At 37.1% G+C, this 22,230-nt stretch overlaps 1 long non-coding RNA gene across 1 annotated transcript; it reads left to right on the top strand.

Annotated features, from left to right (window-relative positions):
* Positions 1–1,928: 1,928 nt before the first annotated feature.
* Positions 1,929–19,551, top strand: LOC143666154 (uncharacterized). Its single transcript, XR_013167421.1, has 3 exons — positions 1,929–2,143; positions 17,125–17,303; positions 19,442–19,551. It is a non-coding gene; the product is annotated as an uncharacterized LOC143666154 (long non-coding RNA).
* Positions 19,552–22,230: the final 2,679 nt, after the last annotated feature.

Raw genomic sequence — 22,230 nt, 5'->3', positions numbered from 1 at the left:
TAAAATATTTAAAGAATGTAGTGAGTTTTATTGTACTTTATCTCCAGGTGTTCAATATTTCTGAACTAATCGAAGATGCTTAAAAAGTATTTGTTGAATAACTGAATGAATAGGTAGGAACCTCCAGTTATACCATTCATGGAAAGGTATCCTAATCTTCTGTCAAAGTGGTAGTTTTGGTTTTCATTTCTTAATAAAAATGGTCTTAAAAGTCCTAGTAGGACAGATTTTCAACTTACTGAATAGCAGGTTGTACAACAGGTGATCAAGATACCACCGTAGAACGAGGTAAAGAAGTTGTCCTGGCGGGCCGCGGTGGCTCAGCGGGCAAAGTGCTTGCCTGCTATGCCGGAGGACCTCGGTTCGATTCCCGGCCCCAGCCCATGTAACAAACAAACAAAATACAATAAAACAAGAAAATGTTTAAAGATGTTTCCCTTTCTTCCTCCCTTCCTTCCTTCCATCCTTCCTTCCTTCTCTCTGTCTTTCCTTTAAAAAAAAAAAAAAAAAAAAAAAAAAGAAGTTGTCCGGCAATAATTTGCTCCTGGGAATTCTGTTTCATGACTTCTCTATTGTAACTAGAGCTCATGTGTAGTATTTTAATATTGCTATGTATTAAGATTTTTTGAGGAATTACTATATTGCTCTCAGCACTTCACATATATTAAAATATGAAGTCTTCATAAAAACCTTATTTTCACAGAAGTATTTTAAGAGAGACTAAGTAAGTTGACAAAGGCCATGTGGTTATTCTGTGCACAACTCAGATGCAGATCTAAGTACTTAAGCTGGAGAGTCAGTTCATTTTACCCATGCTATTCTACCCAGCTAGACCTAATTTCTTAAATAACTATAATATATTACACAAAACAATGAATCACATGCATATTCTTTGTTTGTTTCTTCTAGTGACAAAATCAATCAGATTTTACCAAAAGGAAAAGGGCCATGGGCTTCTAACTGCTTAAAATCAAGGATCTTAGAACTCTATGAGATTATAAGGAACCACAGAAGAAGCAATTCCATACTATACAGACTCGAAAACCAGTATTCAGCACACATACTTGGATTAGATGGGACTTCTTTCCTTTTTCTCAGCAGAGAAAACATGGAGAATCTTAACTCCATATCATTTTTAACATGCTTTCTGGAGATATCACTTGCTATTTATAGGATTTAAAGATAATGATGCCAATGCTGGCATGGATATATTTTCAATAAATGAATGAAGAAAGAGTTCTGTCCAGAATTTTCTTCTGGGAACAGGTGAACTTTATGATTCTTTTGTGGCCAGTATTGCTACAATTGGTATATTATTACATTGAGGAATATGTGGGGAAATAAACTTTTTTTTCTCAATGGCAATGATGAATAGTAAGGAATAAATATGAAATCATGGAAATAAATGTGCTTCTTGAGTTTCACACTGTCTCTTTCACCAGGGAACAAAAATTAAAAAAAAAAGCACTTATTTCTTTGTAAAAAGCTTAAGTATAAAGGATACTCAAATAGAGCAGTCAACATAATAAACACACGGGCATACAGGTTATGTATTCCTTTTCAGAAGACAGAACTCTAAATCGATCATATTTTCACACTGTGCTAGTTTAAAACTCTGATGCACCCCAGAAAAGCCATGTTTTCCTAATCCATTCTTGTGGGGGCAGACTGTTGTTTAGGGTGGAAACTGATTCAGTTGTTTCCATGGAGATGTGACACACCCAGGTGTAGTGTGATCTTTTGATTAGATGGAGATGTGGCCCCGCCCATTGAACGGGCATCTTGATTACTTACCAGAGTCCTTCAAAAGGGGAGACATTTTGGTAAATCACAGTTGTTTCAGAGCAGACATAGACACAGTTATTTGGAAATGCAGAAGCCCCAGGAGATGCCAGGAGCTGAGAGAGCTGACAGAAGTTATTCAGGAACCAGGGCCCAGCAGACATCACCATGTGTCTCTCCATGAGAAGCTGAGCAAGCCAGAACCCAGAGTTTTGCCCTGGAGAACCTAAGTGGAGGCCCACAAATGCCTTGAGAGGAAGCCATGGGAATCAGAAGCTGGAAGCAATGAACCAGGAGTAAGGACTTCAGATGCAGTCATCTGCTTTCGGATGTGGCAGACTGCCTTGTCTTCAGAAGCAAGGTATCTTTATCTGGATGCCTTATTAGGACACTTTTACAGTCTCAGAACTGTAAACTTGTAACCCAATAATTTCCCTTTATAAAAGCCAGTTCTGGAATATTGCATTCCAGCAGCATTAACAAACCAAACTCACATATTCAGTGGTAACCATTTAAAATATAAACAGTAGAATGGAGAGAATGAATAAACTTGACTTAACTTTTAAGTTACCCTTACTTTAAATAGGTTTAGGGGAATATCAAGAGAGGTAAAATGAAAGAATTATAAGTGTATATCTCTCTGTATTTAAAAAAGACTACAACTAATATTATGTGGAGGGAGATATTCTGAATTCTCTTGTGGAATTTTGTTCTAATAACCCAACAAAATATACCTTGACAACTTTAATAGAATAAAAATTTCTGTTTGGTTGTTTTATTTTAAATCTGGTATCTTCCATTATTTTACATTCTTATTTTAAATCTAGCGTGTGCATTAATCAATTTTGTTGCATTCTATTTTTTCATTTTTATATGTATTTTAAACAACCCATAGCAACAGATATCTAATGATACAGTCATATACCTTTGGCTATAATCATAATTTGTTATTATTTTTATTTATTTATTCATTTATTTATTTGTCATGGGCAGGCCCTGGGAATCGAACCCAGTTCATGTCATGAACCCAGTTCATGACAACACAGTGTCAATTACTACCCAATAACTGGAGACATCACTCCTGAGGTTCTAGAATGGAGAAATTTCTGGAAAATTTCCCCATCTATCCCCACTGTGGAAGTCCTGGAATGGTCCTGTCAGCGAGTAGAATTACACAGTGGTAGCTGTTTACATGGGCCCAGTCTGGTGAAAGCTTGATTCTTGAGGTTTTAAAAAGACTTCTGCAGGCATTTAAAAGGAGCTTTTTCATTTTTATTAACTAATCTGAAAACTTCCTGCAGCATAAATAAAAAACAGTTTTCACCTACTTCCTTTTATATTATTTACTATAATAAAATTTTTTATTATAAAAAATTTGAAATAATGGCTTAAGGTTCAAAGTATATCTTTATTTTCCCATTCATTCCTTCATTTATTCAACAAAAATTCATTCACTACCTACATAACGTGAGATTCTCCTAGACAAAATAATGTACAGAAAGGTGAGTAAGATGCCCACCTTGTTTTCCAACCTTGAGTGCAATAAAGAGATAAGGAAATAAATCAATAACATTAACAAAAGATAGAACATTTCAAGAAAGATTGTCTAGTGGGTATTTCTCAGGAATTTACTCAAATCAGTCGTAATTCTTTGAAAACTGCCTTCTGTCCATAGGCCGCCCATTCTCCTACATCAGACATCAGTGGCTCCCTGCCGTCATGTCTGGTCCGGACAGCCAGCTTTCTTGGCTTCTCTTGATACGACCCAAGATGCTGGCACAGTTAGAATTTGGAATTGAATTTTTAACAGTCAATCAAGCTAAGTTGGATATTTGAAGAAGAGTAACATGTAAATTTGAGAACTCTGGGCTGCTCAGTTTCAGTAGGAGCAGGGAAAATCTCTCTAAAGAAAGAATTAAGCCACTACAATGAGAAAAGAAGCTTTGAGAGATTATGGAGCCCCAGAGCAAAGGAAGGATGAAAAGGATGCCTGGGTAACTGGAGACTTTCTAGTTTCTCTTTGCCCTGTATTGTGAAGTCTAGCTATGCCGCTACCCTTAGATGATACCCCTTCTATATCTATTTTATTCATTCCAGTCCCCTCTTTTTCATTACCTGAGCTATTTCAAAAGAATTTCTGTTACTTGAATGCAATATAACATAGACTAAGGTGTGAGATATTCTTCATACTAAATTTTTTTTTAATTATAAAACATATGTTGCTCAATATGTTAAATGTTATGTTCATGTATAATCTAACTCTGAGAAAGATGTACTGTTAGCCCATTTTACAGAGGGGGAGATGAAGACTCAGTACATAAATAGATGAAGATCCAGGGAATTCTCATTTCAAGGAATGGCATGCCTTGTTAGTTCTTACAAAGATTTTACAAAAAATAAATGAAATCTTGGAGTATTTAAATAATGTAATTTCGTGTTGTTTAACCAGTAAAGGGTAGAGCTTGGGTTTATGATGTTGAAATAGACCTAGGTTTATTTTCCAAACCTACCCCTTGCTAGCTGATATTTTACAGGCAAAACATATGAAAGCGATATATTGAATTCTGATTTCATTCCAATTCTTCCTCATTGAGAAATTGGTTATAACCCAACCAATTTGGACAAAAAAGTAATATAAAGCTAGTCTGGATTTAGTTCTGTGTGCCACATTTTGTTATATTCTATGTCTTCTTCTCTGGGGGTTCTAATTTTGGGCAGCAATAACTTCAATTGCTAGTACTTAGTATTGGCTATTCTTTTAGAATTTAATGCTTATAGATTTATTTCTAAAACTTTGTTGACATCTAATATGCTGTGTAAAATGCTTGTTGTGACCATGTAAACTTTTTTCTGTAGCCCCTAACTTAATATTTATATTTTATTTTTATTAATAGTCTTCCTCTAACAAAAACTAGATAACTGTACTTCTCATTGTGCAGAAGCACAGCTTCCATGATACTCAATGGTAGCTCAAGGCATAGTAGGTATGATATAATTTATACAATAATCTGAGAAAGAAAATACAAAGATTGGAATTTAGCTCATAACCATTGGACTATGCTGCTTTTCAAACTTTTTAAGTAAAGGATGGAAACATTCTATTTTATATTCTCACTGAATAATGAAAAGTTCTCATGTGCTATTTATTAAAACGCAAACCAATGTTTTCTCATGAAAATGGATATAATATCACAATAATTATCATTTACTGGGAATTCTCATTTCAAGGAATGGCATGACTTGTTAGTTCTTATGAAGTTTTTATGAAAAATAATCGAAACCTTGGTGAGAGTGGATGGCAGAAAGACCAATTTGAGAGCTATTTGAGAGATGGAACCTAATGGGTGCCAACTAGAGAAATAGTGTAAGAAAGAGAAAGTTAATTTTTTTTTTTTTTTGACATGGGCAGGCATCAGGAAGCGAACCCAGGTCTCCGGCAGGGCAGGCCAGAGCTCTACCAGTGAGCCACCGTGACTGGAAATTCTTAATTTTGACCAAGAGGTCTCACATGTTCACTTTGCACAAGGCCCGGAAAATGTCGCTTGGCTTATCTGGCACGTGTTCTCTATGAGCTTTGGCCTTAAGAACTTCAAGTCTTTCAGAAGAGGGAGACAATAAAGAGGTAGACAAAAACATCCCTAAATGAGGCTGGGCCTCTTGCCCAAGATTGTGGTTAGTAGCAGTGAGGTTGCTCCTCAGTCACAGAGTCCAGGCTCAGGCTGAAATCTACCTGATTCCGAAGCCAAAGTTATTTTCCCTTTAGACCACATTAACTTCCACCTCCTTCCTCTTACTGACAATAGACCAGTTTGATTTATCTCTCCAGCATCACTGACATTTGTCTAAAGATACAACTGCTTTATTTGAGGCTACTGTTTGCCTATCCACCTACATTCAACCAACATTTGAATTCAGTGCCAAAAACTGCTACTGGGAGAATTTTTTTCATGCATGTCCTGTGGTAAGCTCAGTCCGGACCCCTACAGACACAGGCTCGTCGTCTCCATCCCTGTGGGTGCGAAAGCGGTGTCAATGGGGCGTTTTGAAGGTTTGTAGTTAGATCGCGGTGGACTGAAATAGGGTGGCCCTTCATCCAAATTGTCGGAGGCTGAGAGAGAACCCGAAGCCACAGAGGTGAGGAAGAAGGAGACATCGCCATGGAACAGAGCAGAGATTCCAACCGAGGAGCCCCAGGACTGCCAGTGGCCGGCCCTAGAAAGCTGCAGAGTTTCAGGAGAAAGCAAGCCTTGCTGAGCTCTTGACTTTGAACATCGCCTAGCCTCAATATGCTTGTTTAAACCAAGCCAGTTGATGGTATTTGTGAGAGCAGTTTATTCAAAGTAATACAGGGGCTGTTAGGATTTGAAAACTTACCACAGGATTTGGAATTGAGTCACTGCACTCTATTCCACACTAATCCTTGTGTATAGATTAGTTCCTCTTCCTAATCACAGCATCAAAATTTGATGTTACCATTGATAACAGAATTTGGTCACCTTCGTTCCAGAGTTTCCTTTTAATAATTGTAGTAAAATATTATTTTAATGATATAATGATATGGGAAACATCAGAGCCTCTGAGCATTGCTCATGATAAGTAATTTTTTCTGAGTTTATAGAAATACTATTATTTATTGAACACTTGCAATATTCCAAGTAATTAGGGTTATTGTTATTCTTGTATCACAAGTGGTGAAACTGAGGGTTAGAGAATTTCAGCAATTAGCCAAGATCACACAGCTAGGAAACAGTAAAACTGAGACTTGAAACATGATTGTCTGTGCCTTTACCATAATTCTCTCCTATTTAGTGCTAATACAGTGAATTAGAATGCATTCAGTCTAATGTAGTTTTTGAAACAATTAAGACTATTCTTATGAAAAGCTTAATTGCCCAAATTATTCCAAAATTCGTAGTGTTGAAACAATTATAATTAATGACCTTGCATTCACTTGCAAATTTGTAATTAGAATAAACACAAATATATTAGTCATAAATGCACCTTCAAAAGACAACTGTATGATTTGATTATTGTTTCTGTCTACTGAAATCTGGACATTGAAAGACTTTATTGTGGTATTTTCTTTAGTTGTGTAATTTGACGTAAGTTATTCCATGTTTCTTTATGGCATGGTAGTCTTGTTTGCTTCAGGAGAGAAGGAATGCTTCCTTCACCCTGACCCAAAGAATGCTGTGTAATTTCCACAAATAGCAAAATGCATCATGATGGTCACAATAAGAGAAATTAGTAAGAGGACACCGATGGATGCTTGTTGCCTCCATTACTCTGAATTGGTGTGGGAACTCTCCTTATCCACAATATGCTAGAGATTGCTGAGGTCTGAAAGCTAACTTCAAAAAAATAATGTATATAGAAAATTGACCTACTTATAAGCCAGAGCCCTTAAACTCTTTTCTGAAGCTGGTAACATGAGTGTTCCCGAATATGCAACATCCAAGTCGTAAACTTGGAGTGTCTCCAAAGGCAAACGAAAATGGCAATAAGGAATTCTAACTCCTTGAGTCATAGACAGCACATATCCAAGTCTATGCTGTCACATCTGTTTTGGTGATACTGGACTTTGAAACTATCTTGGCTTATCTCTTCACATGAGAAAATTCAAAAAGGAGGAATTTCTGTTGACAATAACCTTCTCAATCTGACTTATGGGAGCACAAACAAAGGTCCTAAAAGATGTGGCTTAAGACTGGTGTTTGCAGTACGTTATTACATCTCAAACAGACCTCAATCTGCCTCAGCTGAGCTTGAAAATCTAGTGAGTATGAATCTTACCAAAACCTTCCCGATGGTGTCACACTGCCCCGAGAGAACTGTGCAGATTATGAGAGTTACGGTGTACTTCAAATAACACATCGGCAGGACCAGGCACGCGTCTCTCCTTCCAAACCAGCGAGAGAGTTTGGATTCTCTTTTGCTGTTCACATCACAGTATTATATGTGGTCCCCATTTATCCTGAGCATAGAGCATCCAGAAAATAAGGGTTCATTTAAGGTCATGACTCCACCTCACATTATCTTTGTTGGTTGTTATTGCAGGAGTAGCTTAGGCTTGAATTATGAGGTGCGTAAAGATGATTTCTGCAATTGTAATTGGAGGTATAAAACTGTCATAACAGCAGATGAGAAGAAACCTGAATCAGTCACTATAAAAGGGGATATTCTCATGATGTCTAGAGAGATAATAAAACCCCTAGAAACATCAGAAACCTATCTGGGGAGAAGTAGTAATGGTTTTGATTATGCACCCTATAGCCTTATCAAAAGAACCTTTCCTTCTCTGATAACCCCAGGGCAAACTCTAAAACTGTAATCAATTGATTTCTATAACCATTACTTATAGCAGAGAAATGACTTTGCAAATGTTTAAAGAATTTGTTTAGTAAGTGAAAGGCAAGTTCAGGATACCAGCACAGGGATTCACAACTAGAAGCTTTTTGTTTTTGTTTTTGGTTTTTGGTTTTTGGTTTTATTTTGTTTTTAAGGTCATGTTTATTTATTGTTTGGCTTATTTGGGTTTGGGGTTCTTTTATAAGCTATCAAATTTTAGGTGTGGTTAGTCCAGATTATCAGTTGCAGCAATAAAGCATCGTTTTCCTCAAAGTTGATCTTGTTCTAAAGTTAATTCCAAACAGTCTGTACGAAGAAATACTGTTTCCTTGTCTGGGAGGCTATTTTGCCAGAGTATTAAGGTAAAAAACTCTGAACATATCTTTTAAAAATAAATCTGTGAAGTGTTACTTCTGAAAAAAATCATTTTATACCCATATCATCTGTTCTTGCATTTGAAGCAGAAAGCCAAGTTGAGTAAAAGAAACAACTGTTGAAAATCAACAAAATATACTAGATTTCAGAATCAGACGTTTCTCAACTCAACAGCCAAAATTCTCAGAAAATATTTGTCACATATTGAAATACTCATTGGAATTCGGAATGTCTTCAATTTAAGCCAACCCCCCACTTTCAATACTAATACATTAGCAGATGCTATAAATCCACCAATAGCAAGACTTAAGAAATTTTGAAATATTTCTAGAATTAAAAATGATAATTTTAACAGAGATTTACATGTATTTGGGATACAAATATGTTGCTTTGAAGTATAAAAATAGATTACTTTTGTTAAAAATGTTTTAAAAATCGGATTCAATGAAATTTTTAAAATCTCTTCCATATTATATACTTTAGTTTTTCTTTATGCTGAAATCATCATGCAGGATTATTATTCATTAGTAGAACTATAACATTATGTTGTGGCCTTGAATTCCTTCCAATCTCTTGTCATTTTGTATGAGAAAATTTCTCCTTGAGAGAAGAGAGAATTTTTTTTCTGACTGCCTGGACAATGCCTGCTTGGAGGAATGGGTGACCCACTATTGTCTAACACAGTTAGCTGAGGTGTTAGAAATGATGAATGAAAGAGTTTCTTCTCTTTCCTGATATTTGGAAATAATTACTTATGTATGGTTCTCAGCTGTGGGTCAGGTGGTCTTTCTTGAACTTTGCACTGAAAAAAGAAGGCATGAGAAAATGTTTCTTTCTCTGGCAGTGTAACAGGGTCAAAAATCCAAGAACTTTTCTTTTCATAACCCCAGACTCTTAGTATTTTGCTGGACTTTTTTTTAACTGTTTGTAAAATCATATTGAATTTCGTGTCTTTGTCCTCCTGCACTCTACATATGCATATTTCATCTGTACCTATTTATACTGAGAAACCAAAAATGTGCTTAATTTCAGAGATAGGAACAGACACATTGCCAATCGATACTGATTTACTTATGTCCATCTGCACAACAAGCGTTTTCTTAAAAACTATCAACACTTTCACGTTTGGTATCAACATGTTCTAGTCATCTATTTTTGCATAATGAAATCATCCGCCAACATGGACAGATGGCAACCATTTATTTTGGTTGTTCTCACAGTTCTGAGGGCTGACAGGGCTCAGCTGGGTGGTTCTCACTAGAGGTCTCTCTCGGAGGGAGCCTGGGGCTGGGCTCAGCTGCAGCCTATCCTGCATTCACCAAAAAAGTTGGGGGCTTTACTCAGACGTGGTGGAGCAGGACTGGGGCAGTGCAAGAGTGGGAGCTGACTGGGCCTCAGCCTCCCGGAGGTGTGTGTCTGGGCAGGTAATGTGACCTGCCTTCCAGCGCAACAGCTCCTGGGTAGTAAGTATACTCAGAGCCAGCTGCGTGCGCCCAACCCAAGACAGCTAAGAGGCCCCAGAAGCAGAGTCAAGGCTTCTTGTGACCTGGTTTCAGAAGTCACACAGCATCACTTTTCCCATGTCTTATTGGAAAGAAAAATGAATTATGTGTTGTGCCTAGATTTAAAGTAGTGGAGATGACCCCACAAGGGAATGAAAACCGGAAGATATGATTCATCTTTGGAGATTAGCTACTACACAGGATGTGGATAAAACTAAATCCTAATCCTTAAAAGCCATCAAGAGAGTCAAAATATCTTTATTGCTTTTGAAATCTGACTCATTTAAATCTGGCTCATTTAAAAAAATGCTATTTCTCCCTATTTTATCAATAAAAAATTGAGGAAAAGAGAATAAAGTGATTTCATTGAAATGCAAGGAAGAACCAACCCAGTTTCTGACTCATTTTCGTAAGAGTACATTAGAGAATATTTTGAATCTGATTAACCTCTTTATGAAGCTTTTTACAGGAATTCCTCGGGGCTGTGTTACTGAATTCCAGCTTTACATTCCCATGACAATCCCCAGCTTCTGGATCCCATCAGGTGCTCATAACAGGGAAAAGAGAGAAATGTCACAAACATGCCCCCTGCACCCAGGGCTCCTGGACTTTCCAGGTTGACTCTCATGTGGCTTCTGGTTATCAGACTAGAGGAGGAAGCTGGCGTGCCTGATGATGAAACCAATCCCTCCAAGTGGGCCATGCCATTTTCTAAAATAGGGAAACAATGTTTTCACATTATCTGCTTGTATCGATTAAGGAATGTCCACTGCACTGAGTGGCTCACTAGACACTTTAATCATTGTGCGTAATATTAATTTAAGCTTTGGATGACCAGAATAAGCGGTATAATTAGTCCTTTTATTTTCCTTTCCCCACATCAGAAGTGATCAAAGTCGCTTAGATGAGTAAGCCTGTGGGCCCACCTCATATACATGTCGCGAAGCGGGCAGACACTTGGAAGCTGTTTCTAGGTCCTCTAGAGCCACGGATTTGGACTCTTATGGCAGAGTGATGTGCTCAACAGTTGAAAGCCCTGGGAACGCACCAAGAATAGAGAAGTTCACCCACCACGATGCTCGGATATTTGACTGCCTAGCGGTCTGCCTCAGCCAAGAGGAGAAGAAGGAAAACTATGAAACTTTATGGTATTGTGGAACTCTCTTTTCCTAATTCAACTCCAAAAGGTTATAAACTTCACCAGTCCAAATTTATTAAAAATTAATAAACTTAATTTAATTTTTGTATTAAATGAAGAAGAAATAATACTACAGTTAATGACAAAGAGCATGAAAAGTGCTTCATGGGGTGGCTAGAAGAGAGTCTACCCTAAAAGAGTGGTGGTAGTAGTTACGGTACTAATTAATTCTTTCTTTAAAAAAAAGGCTGTACCCCTAAAGAGATAATTCTTTTAAAAGGCTGTGAATTGAAGAACCAGCAAACACCCACCAAGGTGAGCCAAACGAAAGAAATTTATTAAAAACTTTATTATTTTAGCTAATATTTATTGAGTGCCATCTTTGGGCCAAACACAGCACTTTTTAGAAGTAAAAAAAATTCCCTGCTCTTTTAGAGCTTTAGATAGAATGAGGAAGAAGACAATAAGAAATCATTAAATCAGTTCAAATGCCAGAAGCTTATAAAGGACACATATTCTACTGGAAGAGTAATAGAAGGTCACATTTACTAAATGGTCAAGGAAAATTTATGAAGAGGTGATATTTAATCACAACCCAGAAAAATGAGAATTGTCTATCTACGGTGAACTGAGATGAAAGAAGCTTTTAGGAGAGCAGAGACTGTATGTCTTAACATGAAAAATAATGGGAACATTTTGAGAAGATAAGAAGGCCCATGTAGCAGGAATGTGAAATAAGGGAAAATGACATAAGACAGGACAAGCCAAAAGAGGTCGGACCTGGCAGGGCCCCTTACGTCCATATTGGAGAGCTGGGTTTTCTCTGGAGGACAAAAGGAAGCCACTGAAAAATTTTACTAGGGCATGGCATGTTGTAATTTTTTTTAAATGTTACCTAATTGTTCGGAGTTTATTAAAAGAGCATAGACGAGGAATGTATAGAAGTAAAGAGGTGCTTAAGGTTATGCTGGAAAAGATGCATAGAAGTGGGAAAAATATATTTTAGAGGAAGAATGACAGAACTTGATGGGTTAAATATGGGATATAAAGTAAAAGGAAGAAAGAATGAATGGATCATAGAGGCATTTGCTAAAATAAAATAGAATGGGATTTTAAAGGTAAAAAGCAGAAATTTGCTTTTAGCATTTTAAATTTGTGACAGTAGTCAGAAATCCAAGTAAAAATTTCAAGTGCATAATTGGGGGACTGAGACTGGACTGCAGATGTAAGTTTGAAAATCATCAACCTGCAGACGGCCTCTAAAACCACCTGCGAATATTGAATGGTAACCCAGCATGTACAGGCTCGTGCTCTTAATCTGCAGGCCTGGGGGTGTGAACCCACTGAAAGAAGATATTTTTAGTTAAGATGTGGCTCAGCTGAAATCAGGGTGTGTCTTCATCCACGTTACTTGAGGCCTTTTAAAGAGAAGACGTGAGAGGCCTGGAGTTAGAGGAGGCCACAGGCAAACTGGCCCTCAGCGGAGACGAGAAGAGCAGAGAAAGGAAGAGAACATCCCCCATCTAACAGGAGGCAGAGGTACAAGCCACAGAATCGCAAGGAGACTCAGCCACCAGCCCCAGGACGTACAGATCCTTAAAGAATCCACGAGATCTGTGATAATGACTCTCCAGTGGGCACTCTGAAAGCCTAATAAAATGGAATATCAGTTCAAGTGTTGAAAAAAAGAATAAAGAAAACTGTTAGAATTCAAATTCTGTAATGAACAAAAATACTCTTCAAAATGAAGCGAATAAAGATGTATTCAGATTAACAAAAGCTCAGGCAATTCGTCACCAACAGATCAGTAGCAGAAGAATAATATATTAAAGAACATTCTTCAAACAAACATGAACCCCAAAGAAGATGGAATAAAGAGAAGTGGGAAATTAAATATGTGGGCTACTAAAAAATTTCAATTTAAAGCAACTATAATATTTAACAAGGTTGATGAAGTTATGATCAACAGATAAATAGGCAATCTTCTTTCAATATGTTACCACAAAAAAATTATTCAAAATGTAAATTAAAAAATACCATTTAGAACTGCATAAAAAATCACTAAATTCCCAAAACTAAATTTAGCAAATATGATCAAGATTTCTGAACTAAAACTACAAAAAAAAAATGCTTAGAGAAAATAAAGACCTAAATAAATGGGAAGATGTACCACATTCATGGCTCAGAAGGTTTAATATTTTTAAGATATCATTTCTCAACTAGTTCTCCTATATTACTGCAATCTCGATGCTGATTGAAGATTTATACAGAAATGCAAATTACCTTTTTAAAAAAAGCCAAGATAATCTTGAAAAAAATAGAGGGCTTGCTCTGACAGATTTCAGAACTTACTATAAAGCTTCAATAATTAAGACAGGAGAGTACCGGAGTCAAGGTCAGCAAGTAGATCAGTGGGACGTAACAGTCTCCACAAACAAACTAAAGCATTTATGGTCACCTGATTGGCAATAACTCCACCAACAAAGCTAATGAGGCAAAGGCACTTTTTCAATAAATTAGTATAATGAGGGATCCACATGGGAAAAAAAAAGAAACCTTAATCCTCCCTCATGCTATACACAAAATTTAACCTGAAATATGTCACAGACGTAAACTTAAAAGCAAATCTGTTTTATAGAAGATGCAGAATGCACTAACCATAAAAGAAAGAAGTATTGTAATTGGATTTCATGAAAATTACAATATTCTACAAATCAGAAAACAAGAAGACACCGTTAGCATAGAGAAAAAGGCTAAATTTTTTCCCAAAAACTGGGAAAAGAATACATATATTTTCATTTATATAATATAATATACAGTATAATATCCAGAATATTTAATGCATATATTTTGTGTATGTGTATATAATTTCAGGAATATGTTAAGAACTCTTAATAAGAAACAATCCAATCTAAAATGGAGCCAAACGATTTAAAGAAGCATTTCATAAAAGAAAATAACTAAAAGAGCAAAAGCCTATGAAAAGTGCTCATGTCCCTCATTGTGGCCTCTGTGTTTGGCAGAATAATGTCCTTCCAAAGAAGTTGGTGTTCGACTCCTTGAAGCCCGTGAACATGCTCGCCCACATGGCATGAGACGCTACAGATACAACGAGGTTAAGGGTTCTGAGACCCAGGATTGTCCAGGTGTCCCTAATCTAATCGCGTGCATCCTTAAAAACAGAGAATGTTTCCCGGCCGTGGTGAGAAAGAGATGTGACTACAAAAGAATGGTCAGAGAGTTTTAAAGTGGCCAGCTTTGAAGGTCGAGGAAAGGGGCAATGAGGCAGGACTGCAAGCCTCATCTAGAAGGTGGAGAAGACATACATGGTCTTTCTAGAGCCTGCAGAAAGGAATGCCGCCTTGCCAACGCCTTAATCGTAGCCCACTGAGACTGTGCAGGACTTGTAATCTACAGAACTGTAGGATCAGACATTGATGCTGTTTTAAACCACTAATGTGGTAATTTGTTGGAGCAGCAGTAGAAAATTAAGGCGAAAGTACAGATTTCAAGTGATGAGATTCTATTGCACACTTACCAGAACTGCTAGAACCGGGAGTTTGTGAAAAGTTGGAGGAACTTGAACTGCTTCAGTGTTGGCGTGAGTGTAAAAATAGTGTAAACACTTTGGGAGACAGTTTGCAGTTATCTCCTAAAACTAAAATACACCAACTTTATGAACTAACAATTTTACCACTGGAGATATATTCATGAAAAGTGAGTAAATGTATCTGACAAAGAGACATGTTTATGAATGTTTATATCAGTTTTTTAACTTTTTTATTGTGAAAAATAGCATATATACAAAAGAAAAATAAGTTTCCAAGTACCTTTTAACAAGTAGTTATACAACAGATTTTAAAGTTTAGTATGGGTTACACACAGTTTCATGATTTTTCATTTTTTCTTCAAGCGGCTCCGAGACACTGGAGATGAAAAGAAATATCAATATATTGATTCAGCAGTCATATTCATTGGTTAAATCCTATCTTCTCTATTATATTTTTCCTTCTTTTTTTAATCCTTTTTGTGTAAAATAACATATATACAAAAAGCAATAGAGTTCAAAGTACAAGGCACCAATTGGTTGTAGAAAAGATTTCAGAGTTTGGTATGATTTTACAATTCCACAATTTTAGGTTTTCATTTCTAGCTGTCTGAGGCACTGAAGACTAAAAGAAGTACCAATATACAGATTCAGCACTCATACTCATTTGTTAAACCCTACCTTCTCTGTGTAATTCCACCATCACCTTCGATCTTTTTACTCCACTGTTTAGGGGTTTTTGGGCTATGCCCATTCTAACTTTTTCATGTTGCAAGGGGCTGTCAGTAATATGGAGTAGAGAGATAGAACTAGCTGACGTTCTGGAAGGGCTGAGCCCTCTGCATTTTAGGACTTATCTGGTCCAGGGAGACATCTATAGCACTTGTTTTTAAAAGTCAAAAATTGAAAGCAACCTGAATGCTCAACAGAAGAATGTGTGAAAACAGAGGTATGTATATACACGCCATGGAGTACTACACAGCAATGAAAAGGACCGAATCTCAGATACACACAGGAATGTGGATGAACCTCACAGATATTATAGTGAGAGAAAGAAACCAGAGAATGCTAATGAAACGCTGTGTGAAAAATTAGAATAATGGTTAATTTGAGGTAGTTACAATCTTGGAAGTGACACAAGGAAAATTTATGTGATCAATATATTTTTATAGGTGGAGGCTATATAAATACATACACATATGTAAAAAAGTCAATGTGAAAACTTAAGTTCCGCACACTATATGCACTTTTACGTATTTTATCCCTTAATAAAAATACAGTAATATGATATCCTGTGGCATAATAATTTATGCAGAATTAAAATAAATGGCAATAATAGTACAGAGCACAAGGCAGCACATGAAATTAAACCATTTTGAAGTTCTTACATGATTCAGGAAGCAGATGAAAATACAAATTTAAGTTAAAGTGTAATAGATTATGGGGAAATTTTGTAGTATAAGGTGATCACTAATAATACAAATCAATGAATTTCTAAGAGGTGAATCAAAGAGCAAAATGGAATACTTTTAAAATACCTTATTAATCCAAAATAGATCAAGAAAGGCAGAATAAAAAAACAAAGAACAAATATGATGAAGTAAAAACAAATTGCACGATGAAAGACGTGAACAAAATTAAATCAACCATTACATCGACTGTAAAGGGACTACGTGGTGCGATTAACTTGCATACTTTTCATTGACTAAAATCTGAAAATATATTAAGGTTAGATATACACACTTATCACAGGAAAACTACTCACAGCAAAATATTATCACCATGGTGGCAAAATTGAAGACTAGTCCTTTATTACAGTGGTTTAGTGGGAAAATATTAAATAGTATTCTCAAGGACAAATAATAGAGAATTTTAAAAAGACTGGAATTGTGTTTCAGAAGGCCCATCTGGGTGGAAATCAAAGTTTTATAATGTGGTCCTTGTAGCTGGACAGCCACTAGAATTTGATTTCTTCAAATCCTTTTGGATGACCGCTCTGGCTTTCAGAATTGTTTTCATTGACCTAACTTTTGAAATATTGTTTATCAGGAATTAAACCCTCCTATTAAGGCTATGAAAAAAATTTACCCATCCATATCCCATTTTATTTTGTGTTGTCTCTCTTGAATAGATACTCAGTTTGTAGTAAATTATTTTGAGAGAGTTGTTTACAGTTTTGACACCGTGAAGTAGAGCCACATCGCACGGCTCTAAGTTAGGGTCCCCCTTGGAGGAAGACATTCTTTCTTATTTTCAATCATCCACAGAGGTGGTGAGTTTCAGGCCACAGAAGTGAAGGGAAATTGAGACATAGAAAGCGGGTGAGGAGTCCAGTTCTAGGCCAAAACACTATGTGGGAACTTTGCCTCCCTTCAGGGGACTTTGGAAAAGATACTTTTCTCCATTCTGACTCAGTTCATTTCCACTCCTAGTCCATCCTCTCCTTCCGCCTGCCCGCTGTGGTTCATAGATGAAGCAGGAAATGCTTGTCCAGGACCCTTCAGGGATGAGATACTTTCCCCAGTCAACGCCGCAGGTCATCTCACTCGGCTTGGGAGGTCGTTCTGTGGGGAAGAATGGAGCACGGGACCGGGACCTCCTTTCATAGGAAGTAAGTAGGGTTTGCCTCATTGTCCTAATTGACGGCCCTGACACCTGCCAGGTTGACAGCACACCTGGCAAAGGGAACCAACTTCTCTTTCTGAAATGCTCTCTCTCGTGTCCAGATTTTGAGGACCTGGCCAGGTTTTAGACACTGCCTAAGCTCTTCCCAGACAAGGGAGGCCAGCAGCCTATGGAAACAGGGCAGGATAGTATCGTATAGGGCAAATCAGGTTGATGATTATAAAGCTTTATGTTTAAGCTCATCATCAAGTTCTATGTCATGTTCTATATTCATTTTTTGGTAGTTGACCCCACCATTCTTTAGTAATGGCTGATTTTGTTTTTCAATTATTAGTTTTGTGTCATCTATTCCTGTATTAGTGCTGGAGGGAAGCAACGAGATGGTGCAGAGTTAAGTAAAAAGAGCCAGATAGAGCCTAGACTTTGGAAATCAAAAGCTGGGTCTAGAAACTTCAAACAATCCTACTAATGCGTAAATTTTCTGTCCACTCCCAAACATCAAGGATTAGGATTTGATTTCACTAAGAAAGGGATTGGTTTTCTTTGGGGGATTTAAATCAAAGAATGGAAGTCAGTGAATGATTATTCTGAGCTCAAATAATATGTTATATTCTTAAAGGAAACAAATCTCTTTCTCTAAGCCACCTTGAGTAAGATATGTTATAAAATTGTCACAAAAGGGGGAACCAAATGCAAAATGTGGAGTGTTTTTTACAAAACAACTTATTTCCACAATGTAGCAGACACTCATGGAAAATGAATAAAAGCAAAATACTCAGACTGATTTAACTGTAAATAGTATAGACATGTGCGCCTCATGGAAATTAATTGTTGATGTTATGTCATTGACTTAGAAAGAACTGGAATGCTCAGCTTCAGTTGAAGTGAATTAACATAATTTTAGCTTAAAAGGCGGTCATCTTGCCTGATTACAGTCTCAAGATACACCCACAAAGTCTGTGCATTCTGTAAACTCCATAACATTAATTCACTAACTAAAATTCTTCACTTCATAGATTCCCTAAGTAAACACAATCACGTTTAGTTTGTTGAAAATGTCTTTGCCATCATAGACAAAAATGTCACCTACAAAATATATGAGTTAATTTTTATGTGTTAATAAATGCAAGGTCTTATTTAAATGTAGTTCAAATTATAAGAAATTATTTCTTTTCAAAATGAACAGCTAATGGTCATTTTAAGATGAGGGGATGGTTCAAATAGGATATAGACTTTCAAATAATACTACAACCTTTCATTTTAAAATGAGGGACCTAAGATTCAGTTATGTGATTTATGAAAGAACAAAACTAAATAAACTAGAACCTACATCTAAGTCCCAAAGCTGTGTTTTTTTCTAAAATGCTAACCTGTGTTAAGATACCAAATATTGTCTAGAAGTAAAGTAAAAATATAAGCCAAGTCCCTGGGGAATTGCTGTCTGTTTGTCCTAGGCCATAGTCATCACTATTCCTTCTAAATGCCATGTTCTGGCTTCCTTGTGCTATCTTAAAGCAACAGATTCTGCCCTCACAGCTGATTTCATCCTAGCTTTCTTAAACTCACTCTTCCCTCCCAAACTCTTTGCTAAACTCCAACATATTTGCCTTTAATGCCATATGCATTTCTCCCAGACACTTCTGCTGGGATTTCTGGTTTCAGTTTTATTGCAGATTTCTTTAACTCTAGTGTCATTTTTTATCCCGGACTTCCAGGTTCAACCTAAGAAGCTCTTCTGGAGTCTTGATAAACCTGCAAATCTGTGGAATAAAAATGTTAGTGATACCAGCAAGTAGCTGCTTAAAAAATTTAACCTGATGCCAACTTACTGGGATAATGAGAGAATTAACTTGTGGTTCTTTGTCTTTCCACAACAATGCAAGCTCCATTAAGGCAGAGCCTTCCTTCTACTGTGTATTGTTTATTTTAATCCCTAGTTATGAGAACAAGACATGGCGTAGAGTAAGCAGTCAATAAATATGTGTTTATCTAAAATGTTCAAGGTATGATTATCTTCACTTGACATTTTTTAAACCTTAGAGAAGTTAAGTAGCTCTCTAGTTTGGTCTAGAACCCAACTTTCCCATATGCTTGATGGAAAATCCACGCTGTCCTTTGTTCTAGGGCCTGGGGAGACAATGGAGAATAACACAAAGCCTATCTTTGTGGGGCCTACACAAACAGAGGCAGCAAAATATATCTCAGATAAAATGTTTGTACAGCATATGTGTTAGGAGAAAAACAACAGAGGGCAAGGCCATAGCAGAGAGAAGGGTAAGTTGTTATAAATGAGACCAACTGGACGCAACTCTAACTCATGTCAATCAATTCATCTTTTCTCTTCTTTTTTTTCAGAAAGAAGTCAGAAATATCAAGGTTCTGTTTAAGAACTCCATCTTACTTTAAAGCATATGCCAACATACCTTGCTTCTAGTTGACATCACTGACAAAAATTCAAATTTTCATGAATGAAAATTAAAAACGATGACTAATGAACTTTACTAAAAAATTTTATTCATGATTTCAAAAAATTGATCTACATAGCTTTACAAATAGTGGATGAGTAATGGATTAACAAGTTTTAGGTATACAAAAAATTACATACACAAAGGAACCACCGTACTGTGAAAGGAAAGCACATACATGAGTTCACGACATGGAGACTTTTCACGTATCATTCAGCTTACATTCTGCAACGATTTATTTAGAACATCTTTTACAAAATTATGGATAAATTAGCTACAATTACTGACCCCAAAGCTGAAAGCTACATCAACGAGCTACCCCTTTGTTGTGAGGATCTGAAAGGTTGGACAACATACTTTAGGTCAAAAAACCAATTAGTCAGGGAATCATTGAAGAAACTGGGATATGGAACCCAATCACCTCCCCCTTATTGGAGAGTATTAGAATGCGGGTAATCCAGTGCAGGCCAGATTACCTGTTAGGAGATCTAGTTGGAGATATAATGAAAATTATTGCAGAAACCTAAGAAAGATGTACCCCTGAAATTTGGCTTTGTTTTGCTTTTTATGGTTGACTGATTATATGAATCCTATTTCTTCTTCTGTGCAAGGGTAGGATATACAGGGGTGCCCACTTTGAATTCGCATCCTTTCTTCCTCCTTGCATTGTTCAAAGTCAAGTCAATTAAATTCTTCATCTTTTCATACTTAAACAACCTTCTCATCAAAATAGCTCAGTGCTACATTGAAAAATGCTAACATACTCTACTAATGGGGAAATAGTACTTTAGTTGTTTTTGGGAATTGAACTGAGCTTGAAAAAAGGTTTCTAGTTCTTGCCAAAGAAAAAGTAGAAGTTTTAGAAGTTAAAATTATGTGAATTTTGCGTGGGCCATGGTGGCTCAGTGGCAGAGTTCTCGCCTGCCACGCTGGAAACCTGGGTTCAATTTCTGGTACCTGGCCATACAAAAGAGAAAAAAGGATGTGAATCTATACTCCTGGTTGTCATAGTGTTTGTTTGTTTTTTCCCATAGGCAAGCACCTGTCATAGTGTTTTTTGTTTGTTTTTGTTTTGTTTTTTTGGCATAGTGTTTTGTTGGTCATTTTATTGTATTAATCCATAATCTTTTTCCAATCAAATATTATTTAGCAGACAGCACTTTTTTATGAAACTAGAATACAAAAATATTTTAAAAACTTTTCAAAAATTTAAAATATTAGATAGCATTTATGAAATTCGACCAAATCCCATAAGTTGCCTGTTAAAAAGGTACTAAAAATATCCCCTATTTTTGTTTTGGCCATGTGTTTGCATACCAGGGAAACATTTCCATTGCAGCTACTTTTACTGAAAACTCAGGGATCCCTTTGCCATCTCCAAAAGGAGGCACTTGGCTCCTTGCTAGGAAAGAGTGAGAAGGGGTTTCAGATGACAGGCTTAGCACGCAGCAGCTGCTGCCCTCCACCGCTTCCATCTGCCCGTGTCCCGTGTCAGGCCAGGCCCAAATCATGCACCGTGGCCTGCAGTTACACATCTGAGGGTCTCGCCCGGTGCAGCAGCAGGGCGTCAGGTTTAAGGAATTGTGTTTACGCACAAACAGCACCTGTCAATCCTGAGCAGCTTCCGGGAGGGGAAGGGGGGTAGCAGGGTCCGGCACATTTCTCCTGAAAATACACCCTGGGGTTTATTGTCCAATCTTTGTTAATTGGCATAATATTAACAATTCTTCTATAATATGAAAAGCAGGTAATGGACATCTTCATTTCATCGGTTTGATTTAAGCAATTTTTCTAATATTGGTAAAGTAATTTAACAATCACAATTTTAAAGATAATCCCACCTAACTGTTTTCTGTCATCACTCTGTTTTTCGCACTCGGCCACTGAATGGACTGCTGCAGGATTGCAGCTTCCAGCCTCTGAAACGCTGGAGTGAGAGCTGTGGGTATCTTAGCACGCAGACCTTAGCAATTTGGCCCCCAAGAGTTTGTAACTTTATGACAGGAACTCCTGGTGACTGCACGGTTTTAGAAGCCTGTGCTACAATTATTCCTTTTGTTTGCAGAGGCTAATGCAGAATTCAATATTCACAGCTGCTAGGCATCCATCTGGTAGAGAAACAATCTCACCACAAAATAACAAAAGTGACTGATTTCAGAATATTGCCAGGTCACGCATTGCAGAGCTGGAGAGGATTCAAGCTTGAGTGTGGCCCCAGCAGCGTGGGGCCAGGTGGGTGCTGAGGTTTCAGGGAGCTGCGACGACGCCAGGCTCCTGTCTGCAGGCTGCTCGATAGCATCTAGGAATGCTAACGAGTGGAGTAAGTGCGGTAGCTTCCTCAAAGCCTTTTCCCCCCAGAAATAACTTAGACTAAAGTAAACAACTGGTAGAGGAATTAAAAGGTTCAAACCTGAGCATGTTTGCTTGCTGAGCAACTCGTCAGAATTT

The sequence above is a fragment of the Tamandua tetradactyla genome, chromosome 22 (assembly GCF_023851605.1).
Source record: "Tamandua tetradactyla isolate mTamTet1 chromosome 22, mTamTet1.pri, whole genome shotgun sequence".
NCBI classification, from domain to species: Eukaryota; Metazoa; Chordata; class Mammalia; order Pilosa; family Myrmecophagidae; genus Tamandua; species Tamandua tetradactyla.
Note: the sequence above shows the minus strand (reverse complement) of the source record. Positions and strands in the feature narration are given on the sequence as shown.